The sequence below is a fragment of the Papio anubis genome, chromosome 10, assembly GCF_008728515.1.
Source record: "Papio anubis isolate 15944 chromosome 10, Panubis1.0, whole genome shotgun sequence".
NCBI classification, from domain to species: domain Eukaryota; kingdom Metazoa; phylum Chordata; class Mammalia; order Primates; family Cercopithecidae; genus Papio; species Papio anubis.
Window position 1 is genome coordinate 87558325 of NC_044985.1, and position 18769 is coordinate 87577093.

The following is an 18769-nucleotide window of genomic DNA, read 5'->3' on the forward strand; positions in this document are numbered from 1 at the left end:
GAGGCCTGTTAAGGAGTTTATAGCGATGTACTTACTATATTGAACCTAAATCTAAAGTTTCCACTTGGTAAACCTCACGTACATTGTAAGGGTTATTTCCCCTGAAGTAAGTGGTATGTAATGCAGAAAAATAGAAATGAACTTTACCAAAGGAAATGTGTGTTACGTTTTGTTACATGAAAGGTCAATGTTTGCTTAGATATTGTTTTAAATTTCTCTGCCCTGATTGCCTCAAGACCCAGTGAGATTTTGGTTGTTGACCAGATGCCTGGTTTTTCTGTTGGCCTTGCCTACACAATTCTAAAATGGAATTCAAGGCTGTCTATAGTTTAAAGACTGATTACTTCAACTTTAGAGAACATTGCTGTGAATTATCTTCTTTACAACTTGCAGAGCCCTATAGATTATTTACAATAAGAAAGTTGGATAAGATACAGAAAAGACCGAATTGCCTTTTAAATCTAAATTTAAATTTGATGGAACCCAAGCTTGCTCCTTTGCTCTGTGTTATCACATCTGCTTTGGAACCCACTAGATTGTCATTTTCTTGACTGTCCCACTTCCTCAACTGTTCTGTTTCCCCACCGTCAGCAGTTTTCTGGCATCATTTCCTTAAAAGCCAGCTTAGACTTGTAACCTATCCCTTGGAGCACTCTCTCACCATTTTATTTTACTTTCCATCCATTGCACTCACCCACCAAGTCCTTAACCCTAGATCAACCCAACTTCTGACTAGACAGCTGTGATGGCTAATACCGAGTGTCAACTTGATTGGATTGAAGGATACAAGGTATTGATCCTGGGTGTGTCTGTGAGGGTGCTGCCAAAAAAGATTAACATATGAGTCAGTGGGCTGGGAAAGGCAGACTCACCCGTAATCTGGGTGGGCACAATCTAATCAGCTACCAGCTCTGCTAGAATGTAAACAGGCAGAAAAATGTGCAAAGAGAGACTGGCCTAGCCTCTCGGACTACACCTTTCTCCCCTGCTGGATGCTTCCTGCCCTCTAACATCAGACTCCAAGTTCTTCAGTTTTGGAACTCAGATTGGCTCTCCTTGCTCCTCAGCCTGCAGACGGCCTATTGTGGGACCTTTTGATTGTGTGAGTTAATACTTAATAAACTGCTTTGTAGATACGTATCCATTCCATTAGTTCTGTCCCTCTAGAGAACCCTGACTAATACAACAGCTTTATCCCTTTACTTTATACATGTGTTTCCTTGTTTAGGTGTGTTTCTTGTAAGACATTTATAGCTGCGTTTTGCTTTGTTTTTATTCCAATCTGAGAATAACAGCTTCTTAAATTGGTGAGTTTAACTTGTTTATATTTATCGTGATTACTGATTTATTTGGGTATATTTATATCACCATTTGAAAGAAATTTTATGTTTTTTCTTTGTGCTTTTCCTTTACTATTTTAGCATCACTTTATTTTACCTATTTTATTTATTCTTTTTGAGACAGAGTCTCTCTTCTGTCACTCAGGCTGGAGTGTGTAGTGGCCGGATCTCTCAGCTCACTGCAAGTGCCTGGCCTCCACGCCATTCTCCCACCAGCCTCCTGGAGTAGCTGGGATTCACAGGCCGGCCACCTCGGCCCGGGCTAGTTTTTTGTATTTTTTTAGTAGAGACGGGGTTTCACTGCTAGCCAGGATGGTCTTGATCTCTGACCTCGTGATTCACCCGCCCCGGCTCCCAAAGTGCTGGGACGGCAGCCTGAGCCACTGCGTCTCGCTAGCATCACTTCTTTAAAAAGAAATATTTCTTTTCTTTGTTTTGTACCTTACATTTTTTCTTATCTCTTGTTTGTTACCTTAAAAAGTTTTAACATACAAAGCGGTGTGGCTCACACCTGTAATCCTGCGCACCCTTTGGGGAGGCCGAGGGCAGGATGGATCACCTGAGGTCAGGAGATCGAGACCAGCCTAATCAATATGATGAAACCCTGTCTCTATTAAAAATACAAAAATTAGCTGGGTGTGATGGCATGCTCCTGTAATCCTAGCTACTCAGGAGGCTGAGACAGGAGAATCGCTTGAACTCAGGAAGTGGAGGTTGCAGCAAGCTGAGATAACGCCATTGCACTCCAGCCTGGACAACAAGAGCAAAACTCCATCTCAAAAAAAAAAAAAAAAAAAAAAAAAAAGATTAACATACTTACTTAACATGCCTATTTAACTAACATTGATAAATATTTCTATTCTCCCTCAGAACAATATAAACACTATGGAATAGTTGAGCTCTGACATCCCTATCCTGTATTCCATGTTGCTTTCCAGAATTTTAGTTCCATCTTGTTTTTAATCCCTCCAATTACTACTTTTTGAACAAAAATTTAATTATATATATACATATAGAAAAGTACACAAATTATAAGTATGCACTTGAAACATTTTCAAAAGGGAAATATAACCCAGGTAACAACCACTCAGATGGAGAAAGAGAATATTACTAGCACCCCAGAAGCCCCACAAAGCGGTTCTCAGTCACCACCCCTCTCAAAAGTAATCTTGATCCAAACGTCTGTGATCATGGATTAGTTTTACCTGTTTTGAACTTTATATGGACTCTTTTGTCTGGCTTCTTTCCATTAACATTGTTTTTGAGAGATTCATCTATGTCTTTAGGTGTAGCAGTAGTTTGTTTATTCCCATTGCCTTAAATTATTTCATTGTATGAATATATATAATTTATTTATTCATTCTTCTATTGATGGACAGTTAAATTGGTTTTAGTTTGTCTGTTAGGAATAGTCTATTATGAATATCTTGTCTTTTGTACTGTTTCTGGGCACATGCTCTTAGGTACATGTTCGTATGTACCCATTTCTGTTGTGTATATCTAGGAATGGAATTGCTGAGTCATTAGACACACAATTTACATTTTCACCAATAGTGTATGAGAGTTTTGTGAAGTGCCTGTTCAAATTCTTTCTGTGGTTTGTACTTGTTTATCATTAGATCATTTTTAGATAAGATTACTTTTTACTGTGGAATCCTGTGTGTCTGGGGTTGTGAATATATACTCTGGAGTGTTTTGTGGATGTGTATTAAGTTCTGCACTTACTTCTGCTGGGACTCTAAGTGTACAGTTTTTGGCTTGGGATTCTAGCACATAAGGGTGGTACAAATTTGTACCTCACACCTGGAAGGGACACGTGCTTAATGCATCAATTTCTCACTGGGAGAGTTTTCCACCTTTATCCAAAGATTGAGGCAGATAGCACATCTTCTTCTGCTTCTTTGTGATGGTGGCCAGAGATTTTCTAGATTAGTACTGTCCAGTAGAACTTTCTGTGCTGATGGAAGTGTTCTATACGTATGCTGTCCAACATGGTAGCTACTGGTACTCAGTAACCCACATGTGGTTATTGAATACTTGAAATGTGTGACTGAATAATTGAATTTACATTTTGTTGAATTTTATTTTATTTTATTTTATTTTATTTTATTTTATTTTATTTTTTTGGGATAGAGTCCTGCTCTGTTGCCCAGGGAGGAGGGCAGTGGTGTGATCTTGGCTCACTGCAACCTCTACCTCCTGGGTTCAAGCAATTCTCCTGCCTCAGCCTCCTGAGTAGCTGGGACTACAGGTGCTCACCACCATGCCTGGCTAATTTTTTGTATTTTTAGTAGAGACGGGGTTTCACCATATTGGTCAGGCTGATCTCGAACTACTGACCTCGTGATCTGCCCGCCTTGGCCCCCCAAAGTGCTGGGATTACAGGCGTGAGCCACCGCGCCCGGCCCAGATCTCAGTCTTATTTCTTTTCTCACTCTATATTTCTTCCCAGGGTGATTTCATTCCAATTTATGGCTTCAGGTATATTTTATGAGCTGATGACTCCTAAGTTTGTTGTCATTTTTGAAGCATTAACTGTCTTCTCTGTGTTTCCTCTTCCTCATTGGTTTAGCCCTCATCTCTGCAAAAACAAAAAGTAGAAACGAAAAATACAAAGCAGCAAGTTTTTCTAGGCTCATAAGTTTTTTTTCAAGTTTCAGTTATTGATTAATTAAAGTGTAATCTTCAACACATTATATCAACGTGATTTTATGTATTTAGAGGAGAAATACTTCCTGGTTAAGTGAAAAATTGTGCAGATGGCTTCTGGAAAACCTTCATTCTAAAGCAGCTTTATAGTGAAACATTTCACTTAGAAATCTGGACCTTCTTTCTTCAGTTTGCTGTAATCCACATGCACTGAGTAGAACTTATATTGATTCTTGGGACCCAGTTTGTTCCAGGGCCCTGGGTTATTCTTTCTGTCCCAACTAACATCTGGATTGAACAATGCCAGACACAAGAGATACACTGCTGCTCCAGGACCTCCAGCTCCAGTAAATACAAAGAGGGGCATCAAGCTTGGCTGCTTCTTGGAATAACTGAGGATCTAGCAGAGCAAGTTTGCGGCAGAGGCCCTCGACTAGAAATGAGAGAACCAACCTAACTACCAGGCCCTGGGCTAAGTAGTATTTGGCTCATAAGTTTTGAGAGCAAGCTCTAAAACTCCAGTGAACAGTTAGCTGCATGCTGTATTTAGGCAGACCCTTGACCCAGTCCTTCCCTAATTTGTCTTCAGAATAATTGTGGGGGCACTGAAGAATTGTGGGACACTGGCATGAAGAAGAATCTTAGAGATATTCTTTGATCTAGTTCAATTAATTAATCAATCAATTAACTGACAAAAATTGTATACATTGATGGTGTATAACATGATGTTTTGATATATGTACACATTGTGGAATGGCAAAAGCAGGATAATTGACATATAAATTACCTCACATACTTATTTATTTTTATTATTATTTTTTTTTATGATGAGAACTTTGGTCTGTTTTTCTGGTGAATAATATGTAGTAGGACTGGTACCAGAACCAGGTCATCCAGAGTTGTTCTGTCTGCTGCCATCAACTCAGGGCCTCAGAAGGTGGTACTCCTTCCCTAAAGGTGAATTATTTTAACTAAAAAAACACAAAGAGAAATCCTTATTTCTAGATGAAATAAGAACCAACAGGAAATTCCAGGAGATTTCAGTTATATCAGTTGTTACAGTTGCTATATAGTGATATAACATCTGTTACAATGAAAACAGCAAGTATATATTTAATATACTTTTACAAAGTCCCCATATTTTATTTTCTTTTCTCTTTCTTTTTGTTTTTGGAGGGTAGCAAGGTTTATTGTAAAGAGCAAAAGAACAAAGCTTCCACAGCGTGGAAGGGGACCCAAGCGGGTTGCAGCTGCTGGCCGGGGTGACCAGCTTTCATTCCCTTATTGGCCCCTCCCATATTCTGTTTTTGTCCTATCAGAGTGCCCTTTTTTCAATCCTCCCCGTGATTGGCTACTTTTAGGATCCTGCTGATTGGTGCATTTTACAGACCACTGTTGGTGCATTTTACAGAGCGCTGATTGGTGTGTTTTGCAGAGTGCTGATTGGTGCATTTTACAATCCTCTTACTAGCTACAGAGTACTGATTGGTGCATTTTACAATCCTAGCTACAGATTGCTGATTGGTGCGTTTTACAATCCTCTTGTAAGACAGAAGAGTTCTCCAAGTCCCCACTTGACCAAGGAAGTCCTGCTGGCTTCACGTCTCAATCCCCTCTCTAAACAGGACATCCCAGCTGAAAAGTCCCCATATATTCTTTTAGTAATCATTTTAATGTGTGTGTGAGAAAAGGACACTATTAAAAGAAACTTTTCAACTTTTCTAATTCTGTGTCTACTTTTAGCCAATATTTGTGAGCATCAATCATATCCTTCCTCAGTAATTATATTTTATTGTTTCCTCCCAGGTCATGTGAAAGACTGTGTATAATTCAGAAGAGATATTTCTACGGTGAAAAAAAATACCCCATATTTAAATCAATTCAAGTTTCTTCTTGACATCTAGGCTGTATCTAGGACACATCTGGACATCTGGAAACATCCAAATTTGACTGACTTTTCCAGTTTTCAGCAGAACATTTAGTAAATAAAAGAATAAGAAATTTGTACTAATCATATTTTTTTTTTAAAAAAGTCAACAGCACTTCAGTGGGGCTGGTATCCTCATGGCCTGGCCTTTATTTCTTGCCACATGTCAGACTTACCCATGTTGGTGGAGGAGGCTGACATTCAAAGGGTGTGGTTTTTGAGGTTGCCACATGCCTTGCCATGACTTAAAATATCTCTGTCTGACTGCCAGATGGCCTGGGGAAGCACCAAACACAGGATCCACTGACCTCAGAACTTGGTGCTTTAGGAATGGAGCCTCTTTCAAGGTCCTTCTTAAATTTCTGTTTCTAAATATCTGAAGCACATCAAGCCTTAAACTGAGATTTTGAGCTGCTTCTCCTCGCTTTACTGAAAGCAGAGGGTGAGAATTAATTTCGGGCACAGATAGTAAATGCTGACTTTTCATTGTTCCCTCGAAAACACTTTACTCTCCAAGAGAAGGTCTCCCTTCTTCAGCCCAAATCTTGTGGAAACTGTGCACATGAGGTGTGGAGAAATCCCATGGGAAAACTGGGAGTCTACAAACAGGCCTAGTCTTTGAGGATGCTCAGCAGGGGTGGAGGAAGAAGCCTCAGGTATCTCTTCAGGGCCAATTCCCTACTGGATATAGATATACAAAATGTAATTTACTTCCAGTTATTGAATGATAATGTCTTGAAACATTAGAAAAACAGTCATCTTGAAGGAAAAGGCAAAGAAGATTATTTGGAGAGGAGTAGACTTTTTTGTGTTTGTAGAGTGGAAAAGTGAGATAAATTGGTTTGAAAAGAGAAAAGTAAATACATTGCAAGGAAGACTTTATTCATTAAACATTTGTTGAGCATCTACTAAGTGCCAGAGATAGTTCTAGTCTCTGGAGATATAATAGTTAGTGGACTAGACGAATGTGTTCTTTGGCCTTATGGACTTCTAAGTCAAGTGAAAGGGCATGGAGGGGCCCTAACCCAGTGAATGTGTGCAGCGAGGGATCAGAGGAGATTTCTCTGAAGGAGTGATATTTAAACCAAGACCTGAATAGGGTTAGATGGACAAAGCCCCCAGTTTAGTTTGGCTTCATTTTCAATGATCCCATTACAAAGCAAAACAAAACAAAAACTCAGTTCTAAATCCGTTGTTTTTTTCTACTTTAGATTATTGCCTGCCTGAGATACAACTCTGATTTCAACAAGAGACAATTGGATTGCTATTTTTCTCTCTCCTTTGACTTGATATTTATTATTTCTCATCTCTCACTGTATTATGATTTATTGGTTTACGTCTGTCTCTCTCTATAGATTAGGAGTCACTAAAGGCCAGGGACTGTCTTAATAGTCTTTGTTCAGGCACCACATAGCCCTAGGATGAATAAATAAAGAAATTAAGATGATTGAATAAAAATAACAGTTGTTCTCACGGCATCATTCTGCATCGAGAAAAGTGTCATGTCAAACTATTCTTCCCATCCAATCTATTTAATTGCACAACTAACCGAATCTCCCATCCAGTCTATTCAATAACACTAATGCATTGAGCATCTACCATGTATAGGCCACGTGTTTGTCATGGGGATGTAATGGTGAGCAAAATAGACAAGGCATTGGCTCTTGTGGAGTGTACAGTCTGATGGAGAAAGACAAACTTTATATAAATAATCACTCAAATACTTAATTCCTAATTCTATCAAAAGAAACAATGTAGGTAAAAATATTGAAATAAAAGATTTGAGTTGAAAATGGCAGGAAAATTCAAAGTTTTGCCAAGTTTTTGGATGCCTGTAAGAAATGTGTCTTATATTTGCTTCCTCTTTTCCCTTCTAGCCTCTTGCAGTAATTGAGTTTGTAAAATCAAAAATCCATTTTTTGGGCAAACACCAGCTAATCATTAGTGGTACTTTGATTTTCCCCAAAGTTGTTTTCTCATCATCCTGATAACTATTAAGCAAGTCAGAATCCAATTTTGTACGGAAGTTTTAAAGCTCTAAAAAATTACCATAGTCTATAATCAGGGATGTTATTCCTGCACATTAAGAGTATGAGAGGATATACCAGGAAAGGGAAATGGAAGAAGAAAACAAACAAACCAAAAAAGCAAATGAGATGACAGATGGATATAGAGATAGAAAATAGGAGTAATAATAATTTGCACTGCTCTCCAAATGTCAGAAAGACTACTCTTTTTTTTTTTTTTTTTTTTTTTTAAGAAAGACTACTCTTAGAAGCTTATGAGATAATTATACACAGAACAGGATACACATGTTTTTTTGGCTCCAGATCTAAGAAAATAACTCTTCCGTATTAGAAGATGAACAGTGAAGGAACAAACTGACCTTAATATAGTAGGACAATAAACTACTATTAAGTTGATATTTCATAGTTCTCTTTGAAATTTTTGGATGTAAATCAGGATTCCTCTTCCCCCACCCAGTGTTCTTTCCCTTTCTTTCCACATTTTTCTCATTTTTGATTTTTTTTCTTTTCTTTTTTTCTGAATGCTATCATGTGGATCTCTGAACTGTGCTGCTAACACACATGATATATATGCTACTGACAATAAGCAAGTATGAAGGTGAGAGGGCACATGAAATGGTGTGATGACACTGGATAATAGTATTCACAGATATTTTACTTCTCAGGTAAAAGAAACTGCTAATCATTTAAAAAGGAAAGGCATATTTGTTACTGTTGCTTAATATTATAAAATGTTTGATGAAAATACTGTCTTCTTTATTCCTAGTCTGGTATTGAATTACTTACCATTTTAATAAAAATATGAGAGCTGAGTTGGTAAGAATAAAGACAGCAAGAGAGATAGAAAGAAAGATAGAATAAAATAAGTGAACTGGGCGCAGTGGCTCACACTTGTAATCCCAGCACTCTGGGAGGCTGAGGTGGGTGGATCACCTGAGGTCAGGAGTTCGAGACCAGCCTGGCCAACATGGAGAAACCCTGGGTTTACTAAAAATATAAAAATTAGCTGGGCGTGGTGGTGCATGCCTCTAATCCCACCTATGTGAGAGACTGAGGCAGGAGAATTGCTTGAACCAAGGAGGCAGAGGTTGCAGTGAACCAAGATGGCACCACTGCCCTCCAGCCTGGGTGACAGAGTGAGACTCCATCTCAAAAAAAAAAGAAAAGAAAAAAAGAAAAGAAAAAAATAGAAATATGGGACACTACTCACTGCTTCACTATTATAATAGACTTCCTCCACCTACCCAATGAGCCTCCCATTTGTGTTTACCTTGTCAACCATGGAGGACAACCAAATAAGAACCTTATACAGGGTGCACTTCATATGCCATTAGTCATGCATCCTCAACAGGGGCTATGTCACCCCCAAGGAAGTGAAAATTGGTCATGAGTATATGTAATCTTACTTTTTAATGTATAAAGCCATATATATATATATATATATATATATATATATATACACACACACACATAGATACATAGTTTATATAATATTAAAATTTCATGGGGGCAATTAAGAAAAAATGTCTGAAAATGTTTTTTAGGGGGACAACAATAATGAAAACAAATGATTGAGAGACACTGGCCTTAATTGTATCTTCATGCTTTGTAGAGGAGGTAATTTACTTCTGGGTGAAGCTACTTTATCTTAAAGAGCTTGATATTTATACTGCAACACCAACTAGGAAATGACCATTATTGAATGAAGCCAAAATGGTACCATGACTACCAAATGGTGGAGAAGCTTGAGGCAAATGGATAGGCTTCTCAATAGCCTTACTATAAACCCAACAAATATAGCCCCAAATCGACTATTTGTACTGGAAATAAAGAAGTGATAAGAGGTAAATCAGTTTTTGCTTATTTGCAGATTATTTTTCCCCCCGAGACGGAGTCTTGCTCTGTTGCCCAGGATGGAGTGCAGTGGCACAATCCTGGCTCACTGCAACCACTGCCTCCCAGGTTTAAGCAATTCTCCTGCTTCAGCCTCCCGTTACAGGCGCACACCACCACGCCCAGCTAATTTTTTTTTTTTTTTGTATTTTTGGTAGAGACGGAGTTTCACCATGTTGGCCAGGCTAGTCTCGACCTCCTGACTTCATGATCTGCCCACCTCGGCCTCCCAAAGTGCTGGGATTACAGGCCATTAGCCACTGTGCCTGGCCTGCAGATTTTAATTTACAGAGTCTATAATTTCAGGGATACATGTACAGTAGACATTTTCACAACTGACTCTCACTTAATTAACTTGCCAGATTAATAGAGGTTCTCCACATCCTCTGTAATACATCCCGCTGAGGTCCATGGCACTCTGCACACTCTATGTTAGTAGGCTACTCACTATTATACCCTACGCTTCTGTTATCTTCAGTTTTATGCTTACTTAGAGTAAACTTGGTTTATTCCCAAACCCGTTTATACTGGTTGCATTTGTTACTATACTTAGTTATTATTTAATGAAATAAGAGGTAAGTCTATGAATGCAAAAGGAAAGAGGATTATTGTTTCTACAAAACCCAAATTGAATGCTTTAAGAAAGAGTCAGTAAGGAAAGTCACAATTTAAATTAAGAACAGTCAAAGTGATTCTATGCTTCTTCCAAGCCATGTTCAAATACAGGTACAGAATAGGCAGAGCATGAAGGAGGTAGAGAAGGTATAGGGAATTAAAGGTGTACCTAATAGGTTAATGAATATCGTGATAAATATTGGACTTTAAGCTGGTTAAGGAGAAAAACAAGAAGACGAAAGTCTTGAGAGGTGATGATAAGATGGTAGGCTTTGTCAACTGGAGGGCATTGGGTTATAGTCAGAGTCATCTGAAATGTTGCAGGTTGTGATTAGAGGATGAAATGCTTGAAATTAAGATTATGAAGGGGGTTCAGTTAATGGTAGTAATGGTAATGACAAGAAGGGATTATGTGGTGAAGTGCTGTAAAGGACAACTAAATAGGGGTAAATAAAAAGACAGCAGAGGCCAGGTTATTGGAAGGATACTGAAATCACTAAGAATTACCCCAGGAATGTAATTGGAGGGAGATAGTGAAATGTTCAAAGAATACAGTGTCATGTAATTCAGTAAGTGATGTCGGTAAGTGCCAGAGATACTTAGAGGAAAGAAAACATTATGTGTTGCCATGGTTGGAAAAGCATTGTGGAGGAATGAGGATTGCATCTGAGGGTTGAAGGCCGAAGAATCAGGTGGGATAGATGGAGAGGACAGGGGAAGAATCAGGCGGGATAGATGGAGAGGACAGGGGAAGGTGTTTCAGGTTATGAGTCATAGAGTGAGCAAAGGCCAAATGGCAGGAAGGAGCATGGTATGTTTTTGATGTCAGTGAGTTTAGGAGGTGTGATGGCTTTGGATTGTAAAAGGTTTGGAATGCTAGACCAATGTGGTTGGTTGTTTTTTTTTTTTCCCGCTTTTTCTATAGAAGAGTAATTATTGTTTGGCTGATGCCTTTTAGAATTCTCTCAATGGAGTAATCTTTTGTGTTTGTGTCTTAGAGAGACAGGGTCTTGCACTGTCACCCAGGCTGAGTGCAGTGGCTCCATCATAGCTTACTGTAACCTGGGCTCAAGTGATCTTCTCACCTCAACCTCCCAAGTAGCTAGGACTACAGGTGTGCACCACCATGCTTGGCTAGTTAAAGAAAAATTACTTTTGTCGAGTCAGGGCCTTGCTTTGTTGCCCAAGCTATTCTTGAACTCCTGGCCTCAAGTGATCTTCCTGCCTCAGCCTCCTGAAGTGCTGGAATTACAGGCATGAACCATCACACCCAGCCTCAATGAACTAATCTTTACTGATATTATCTTTTGAGTGAGAATTTATTCTTGTATTAAAATTTTAGGTTGTGAGAAATTGCCTTCATTTGTAAACATAGGTCAATAGTCGTGCGTGTTAAACTATAAAGGGGCAGATGGAAATAGATCAGAAAGTTAGACTACAAAAATTGAGTCTGAATCCAAGCTCACTTAGTGGCTGTATTCTCAGAAGCTTGTGCCTGTTAAACTTCAGATTCTTTATCTTTGAACCCAGATCTTAGAGCTCTTCATCTTAGAATGCCACCCCTTCAAATTTCTGATTTTTTTTTTTTTTGAGATGGAATTTTGCTCTTGTTGCTGAGACTGGAGTGCAGTGGCACGATCTCGGCTCACTGCAACCTCTGCTTCCCAGGTTCAAGCGATTCTCCTGCATCAGCCTTCTGAGTAGCTGGGATTACAGGCATGCACCACTATGCCTGGCTAATTTTGTGTTTTTAGTAGAGACGGAGTTTCTCCATGTTGATCAGGCTGGTCTTGAACTCCCACAGGTCATCTGTCAGCCTTGGCCTCCCAAAGTGCTGGGATTATAGGCATGAGCCACTGCGCCCAGCTGATTTTTTTTTTTCCCCTGGAGAACTAAAAGTAAACTGAGTCACAACCACTTCCTTTTGACTTCCCATGTAGTATCTATTGATTTGAGAAGAGATATTAAGCTCTCACAAGACTCTGTATATAGGGACGTTTTGACCAAAGTCTTCTATGTCTTTAGCCAAAACAACATGGAAGATCAAACTATCAGAAGGCTGCTAAATGAGGTGTAATCAAAATAAGGGTAATTTTTCTGAATGAGACAAATGTGTATTGATATTGGGCTTTGCATGGCCTATGCGTCCATCCCCAAATGGGTCTTCCTGTCCTCCTTCATCAGTTATTTCAATCATGGTCCAGGTGGGAAAGAGATGGCACAGTCAAAGGTTTCCTTTAAGAGAAAGACACTTCAACAAAGGGACTCCTTGTAGGGCTACAGGTAGGATTAAGGGGACTAACAAAGATGATGAAGCACCTAGGGGACTAGCAACGTTGGGAAGCTGTTACTTCTGCTCCTAGGCCTGCAGGGACAAGGAGAGTGAGTGGTGTTAGAGACCCAGAAAGAACAGTAGCCCTGGGAGAGGGGCATCTAAGAGAAGCTGTGGACATAAGTAGAGGAATGCAACCACTTAGGGAAAGAGTAGGCAGAGCAAATACTCTGGTCTCTCTCTTTTCACCCTTGAATCTCCTGCAATTGGCGGAGCCCAACTGGAAGCCAGAAGGGAAGAAAGCCTAGATGATGCGGTCCAAGGTGGTCCACTCCTGAGAGGCAGCAAAGAAGATAAGTGCTAAAAATAGATCTGGACAGGCAAAAAGAGAATGACCAGCACCCTGCCTCAACCTCCCAAGTAGCTGGGACTACAGGTCTCGATCTCCTGACATCGTGATCCACCCACTTCGGCCTCCCAAAGTGCTGGGATTATAGGCGTGAGCCACCGTGCCCGGCCAAATAGAGGTGTTTATAGTATTCTCTGATGGTAGTTTGTATTTCTGCGGGATCAGTGGTGATATCCCCTTCATCATTTTTTATTGTGTCTATTTGATTCTTCTCTCTTTTCTTCTTTATTAGTCTGGCTAGTCATCTATCTATTTTGTTAATCTTTTCAAAACACCAGCTCCTGGATTCATTGAATTTCTGAAGGGTTTTTCATGTCTCTATCTCCTTCAGTTCTGCTCTGATCTTAGTTATTTATTGTCTTCTGCTAGCTTTTGAATTTGTTTGCTCTTGCTTCTCTAGTTACTTTACTTTTGATGTTAGGGTGTCCATTTCAGATCTTTCCCGCTTTCTGATATGGGTATTTGGTGCTATAAATTTCCCTCTTAACACTGCTTAACTATGTCCCAGAGATTCTGGTACTTTGTTCTCATCGATTTCAAAGAACTTCTTTATTTCTGCCTTAATTTTGTCATTCAGGAGCAGGTTGTTCAGTTTCCATGCAGTTGCGCAGTTTTGAGTGTTTCTTAATCCTGAGTTCTAATTTGATTGCACTGTGGTATGAGGGACTGTTTGCTATGATTTCCATTCATTTGCATTTGCTAAGGAGTGTTTTACTTCCAATTATGTGGTCAATTTTAGAATAAGTGCTATGCGGTGCTAAAAAGAATGTATATTCTGTTGATTTCGGGTGGAGAGTTCTGTAGATGTCTATTAGGTCTGCTTGGTTCAGAGCTGAATTTAAGTCCTGAATATCCTTGTTAATTTTCTGTCTCGTTGATCTGTCTAATATTGAATGGGGTGTTAAAGTCTCCCACTATTATTGTATGGGAATGTAAGTCTCTTTGTAGGTCTGTAAGAACTTGTTATATGAATCTGGGTGCTCCTGTTTTCAGAGCATATATATTTAGGATAGTTAACTCTTCTTGTTGCATTGATCTGTTTACCACTATGTAGTGCCCTTCTTTGTCTTTTTTGATCTTTGTTGGTTTAAAGTCTGATTTATCAGAGACTACGATTGCAACTCCTGCTTTTTTTGCTTTCCATTTGCTTGGTAAATACTCTTCCATCCCTTTATTTTGAGCCTATGTGTGTCTTTGCATGTGAGATGGGTCTCCTGAATACAGTACACTGATGGGTCTTGACTCTTTATCCAATTTTCCAGTCTGTGTCTTTTAATTGGGGCATTAGCCCATTTATGTTTCAGGTTAATATTTTTATGTGTGAATTTGGTCCTGTTGTCATGATGCTAGCTGATTATTTTGCATATTAGTTAATGCAGTTTCTTCATGGTGACTTTATATTTTGGTTTTGTTTTGCAGTAGCTGGTACCAGTTTTTCCTTTCCATATTTAGTGCTTCCTTCAGGAGCTCTTGTAAGGCAAGCCTGGTGGTGACAAAATCCCTCTGCATTTGCTTGTTAAACAGACATTTTTCAAAACAAGACATACAAATGGCTAATAAACATATGAAAAAATGTTCAACATCGCTGATCATCAGAGAAATGCAAGTTAAAACCACAGTGAGATACCATCTTACACCAGTCAGAATGGCTATTAATAAACAGTCTAAAAACAGCCAATAATGGTGAGGAGAAAAGAGAATGCCTATATACCATTGGTGGGAATGTAAATTAGTACAGCCTTTATGGAAAACAGTATGGAGATTTCTCAAAGAACTAAAAATAGAACTAGCATTTGATTCAGCACTCCCACCACTGGGTATATACCCAAAGGGAAAGAAATCATTATGTCAAAAAGATACCTGCCCTCCCATGTTTAGTGCAGCACTAATCATAGTGGCAAAGATATGGAATCAACACAAGAGTCCATCAACAGAGGATTGAATAAAGAATATAGGATATAGCTACACATGGGAGATATACACACACACACACACACACATATGTACAAAAGGTAGTGTATGTGTGTACGTATATATATACACACACACACACACACACAGATATACACATACACATCCACAGATACCATGGAATAATACAGAGCCATAAAAAAGAATGAAATCATTTGCAGCAACACGGATGGAACTAGAGGTTATTATTCTCAGTGAAATAACTAATAAACAGAAAGTCAAACACACATGTTCTCACTTAAAAGAGGAAGCTAAACAATGTACACATGGACATACAGAGTGAAATAACAGACATTAGAGACACCAAAAGGTGGGAGGGTGGGAAGTGGGTGAGGGTTGAAAAGTTACCTATGGGGTACAATTCTCAGTATTTGGGTGGTGGGTACACTGAAAGCCCAGACTTCACCACTATGCAATATATGCATGTAAGAAACCTGTATTTGTTCCTCCTAAGTATATATATTTTTAATTTTAAGAGTTATCAGGACAAAAACATAAGGGTATTCATTACCTTTCAGTTGCAAGACATCTAATATGGTAATAAGCTCTAATATCTCTTTAGAGCTTGAGTGGAGTCACTTAGGAAATGGTGGAGTGGCCCAAATGGCTCTGGGAAGTCATAATTAACTGTGCTTCATAAAAGTGTACCTGTATTTTTCTGGAGAAATTCCAGATTTGTTAAATCCACACAAGCCCTTGATATTCAAGGACATATGCATCATGATGAAACAAACAACATTAGTCCATCAGTGAACAGATTGAAGTCCCAACCACATTGCTTGTTAGAGAAAAATATAATACAGGTGACCAAATTCTATAGGTTGTTTGAAACATAACAGGAACTAAGGTTGAAAATAAGATCCTGTGAGGGAGTTGAGTGAGGAATGAATCTCAGGGCCTTCACCACTTACTGCTCTCTGGTCAGGATTTTTCTCTCTAATCTGAGTAAATTGCCCTCATTCTTGCAGGTTCAGAGTAAACAAAACCTCTTCAAAGATACTGTCTCCAGCCACCATAGACTACACACACACACTCCCCACTTCTGACCCATCTAAACCAGGTCTCCCTGCTATAATCTCCACTGCACTCTATACGGCATAGTGGGAATGCCAAGAAGAAAAAGTAACTACAGTTGTGTTCGTGCCATTAAGTGTTTAATGTCTGTGTCCTCCAGTAGACTATAAACATGATGAGGATGAATCCATGTCTCTCTCATTTCCAGCTGTATCCCCTCTGTCTAGCTCATAGTAAGGGCTCAATAAGGCATTTACTGAAGGAATGAAACACTCCACCATTGCTTTGTGACCCCCAATCAATATGCTTGCAATTGTGAACCTTTTTCTCTCTGGTACTCTGGCCATGGTAATCTTCCCATCCCTGGTTTCCCAGGGATATGATAATAGATATATTCTTGCTGAAAATAGCATCTTGCCACTAGCTAGGACATATATATTGCTGTCTGTTCTCTACCCTATATTCCTGTCTGAGCTGTGCTCAGTGATGCAGAAGACTCAAAGACCTAACATCTTCACAACTCATTTCTCTTACAGCCAAGGCCAGAGTCATGCCTAGCCACTCAGCATCTCCCTCCTCTTTCTCCTGGGCCTCCTGTGATTCCCTTCTGGACCTTGAGAGATGAGGAGCTTCCTGCACAGAATGCAAACCCAGACTCAGTTTACCATTTAGAATGCAGAACAGGAAAGGTAACTGACTTGGGAATTCCAGCAGCTAACACACAGACTTGAAGTCCCACAGATTTAGGGATCAAATGTAGTTGGACCACTTTCTAGTTATATAATAATCTCAGAAAGTCACAGCCGCAATTCCTCATGTGTCAAATAGGGATGAGAATACCTCACTTGATATATTGTCCATATCTTACACAAAGTGTAAATCTCCCCTGCCTTTAAGACACAAAGAAGGTTTGATGAATCTCCATTTCACAATTACTGTAGGGGCTGAATAAATCTTTGTTGGAGCAACCAGAATGTATCCTAGAATATATGTTCGATATATTTATGTGGATTGATTTTACTCTACAGCATGAATGCCACCAGAACCCTATTTTTAAATTAGCGTAGTATTCCTCCTTGATGTACAATCCTTTAATAATATATGCCAGTATAAACAGCAAAGTATCATTGAAGAGTCTTTAAGAATTATTGTGGTCAAGCTGGTCAATGAGAAGCCCCATGGCTCTCTCATACACAGCAAGCCTACCAGGATAGTATCTTCTTTGATCTAAATTCCAGATAGAAACTTGCTTTCATTTCAGTTTCTAATCTTCCTCAAAGCTCTGCCTTACAGAGATTCGAATTATCACATGGTGATTGTGGGGGAAATAATGAAGCCTGGGACTTTGTGTTTGAGCTGTGTGGTATTATTCTAGCTGTTGCTATGAAAAACTTTGTCAAAAAAAATAGACAAAGATGAAGTTAAGAAAATCATGCATATTATCACAAACCAGAAGGACCAAAGCCTGAAAACAAACAAACAAACACACACTATGCTAAACCTAAGAGAAAGAAAAATCAGAAATAATGGCCATATTGATTGACTAATCCCACTGAATAAACAAATATTACAAAAAGACATATTTGCAGGAACAATTCATGAGGCTTTATCAAGGATTACATGAAAAATAATGTGTTACATGAAAAATGTGGTTAAAAATCACTTAAAACAATTACCTAAAAACCTTTTGATCACTTAGAGAGACAGGCCTATTACTTCAAGTTATGAAAGCAACAGCTATCATTTATTAGAGGCATCCTGCCCCCGGGTACTGTGCTAAGCATTATGCATGCATTATCTCATTTAATCCTGATAACAACTTAGGGAGTTAGTACCACCATTATCTCCATTTTATAGATAAGCAAATCTAATCCTACAAAACTTAAGTAATTTGTTCACAACGATACAACAAGTAGAAAAGAAGAGATTTGAACTCAACTTTGACTCAAAAAATGAAACTCTAGATTTGAGCATCATGTGAAAGATAGACACAGTCCTGACAAACTAGCAGCTTAATCATATGATTGATTGATAATGCAGAGGTTAAGAGCAAGGTTTTTACAGAGAAATGTACCTTCTGTATACACAAATCTGACCTTCAGCCACCAACTTTATAAAGATTCAGCAGAAGTTTATGTGTGACTTGCAAAGTCTTCCTTTACTCTACAATATGATGTGGTTCTTATTACTTCCCTGCTGACTTTATATTCACGTAGATCCAGACAATAGAAGATGCAAAACTTGTGTAGTTGTGACATCATCCTGGAGAAATTAATCCTGACCAGATCATGAATTTGTGTACTGTCAGCAAGAGAGATACATCATGAACCCAGGCAGTGCTGATCTGAGCTTCAGGACAGCTCCATGACAAAAGGTCCATTCACTTGATCATCTGAAAAAAAGCAGAGGGGGAGTGACAGAAAAAAGTCAGTTGAGGCTGGCGCAGTGACTCACGCCTGTAATCCCAGCATTTTGGGAGGCCGAGGCAGGCGGATCATGAGGTCAGGAGATAGAGACCATCGTGGCTAACATGGTGAAACCCCGTCTCTGCTAAAAAATACAAACAATTAGTTGGGCGTGGTGGTGGGTGCCTGTAGTCCCAGCTACTTGGGAGGCTGAGGCAGGAGAATGGTGTGAGCCCGGGAGGCAGAG

General features: G+C 39.2%; 1 protein-coding gene and 1 pseudogene across 1 annotated transcript in view; one reads left to right on the forward strand and one right to left on the reverse strand.

The window, feature by feature from the left end:
- The first annotated feature begins 546 nt into the window (after positions 1-546).
- Positions 547-18769, forward strand: part of CD28 (CD28 molecule) — a 71271-nt gene continuing 53048 nt past the window's right edge. The window contains exon 1 of the mRNA XM_021923386.2: positions 547-790. The gene's annotated coding sequence lies outside the window, so the exon portion shown is untranslated. The remainder of the gene's footprint in view (positions 791-18769) is intronic.
- Positions 4153-4907, reverse strand: LOC110740822 (annotated as a pseudogene).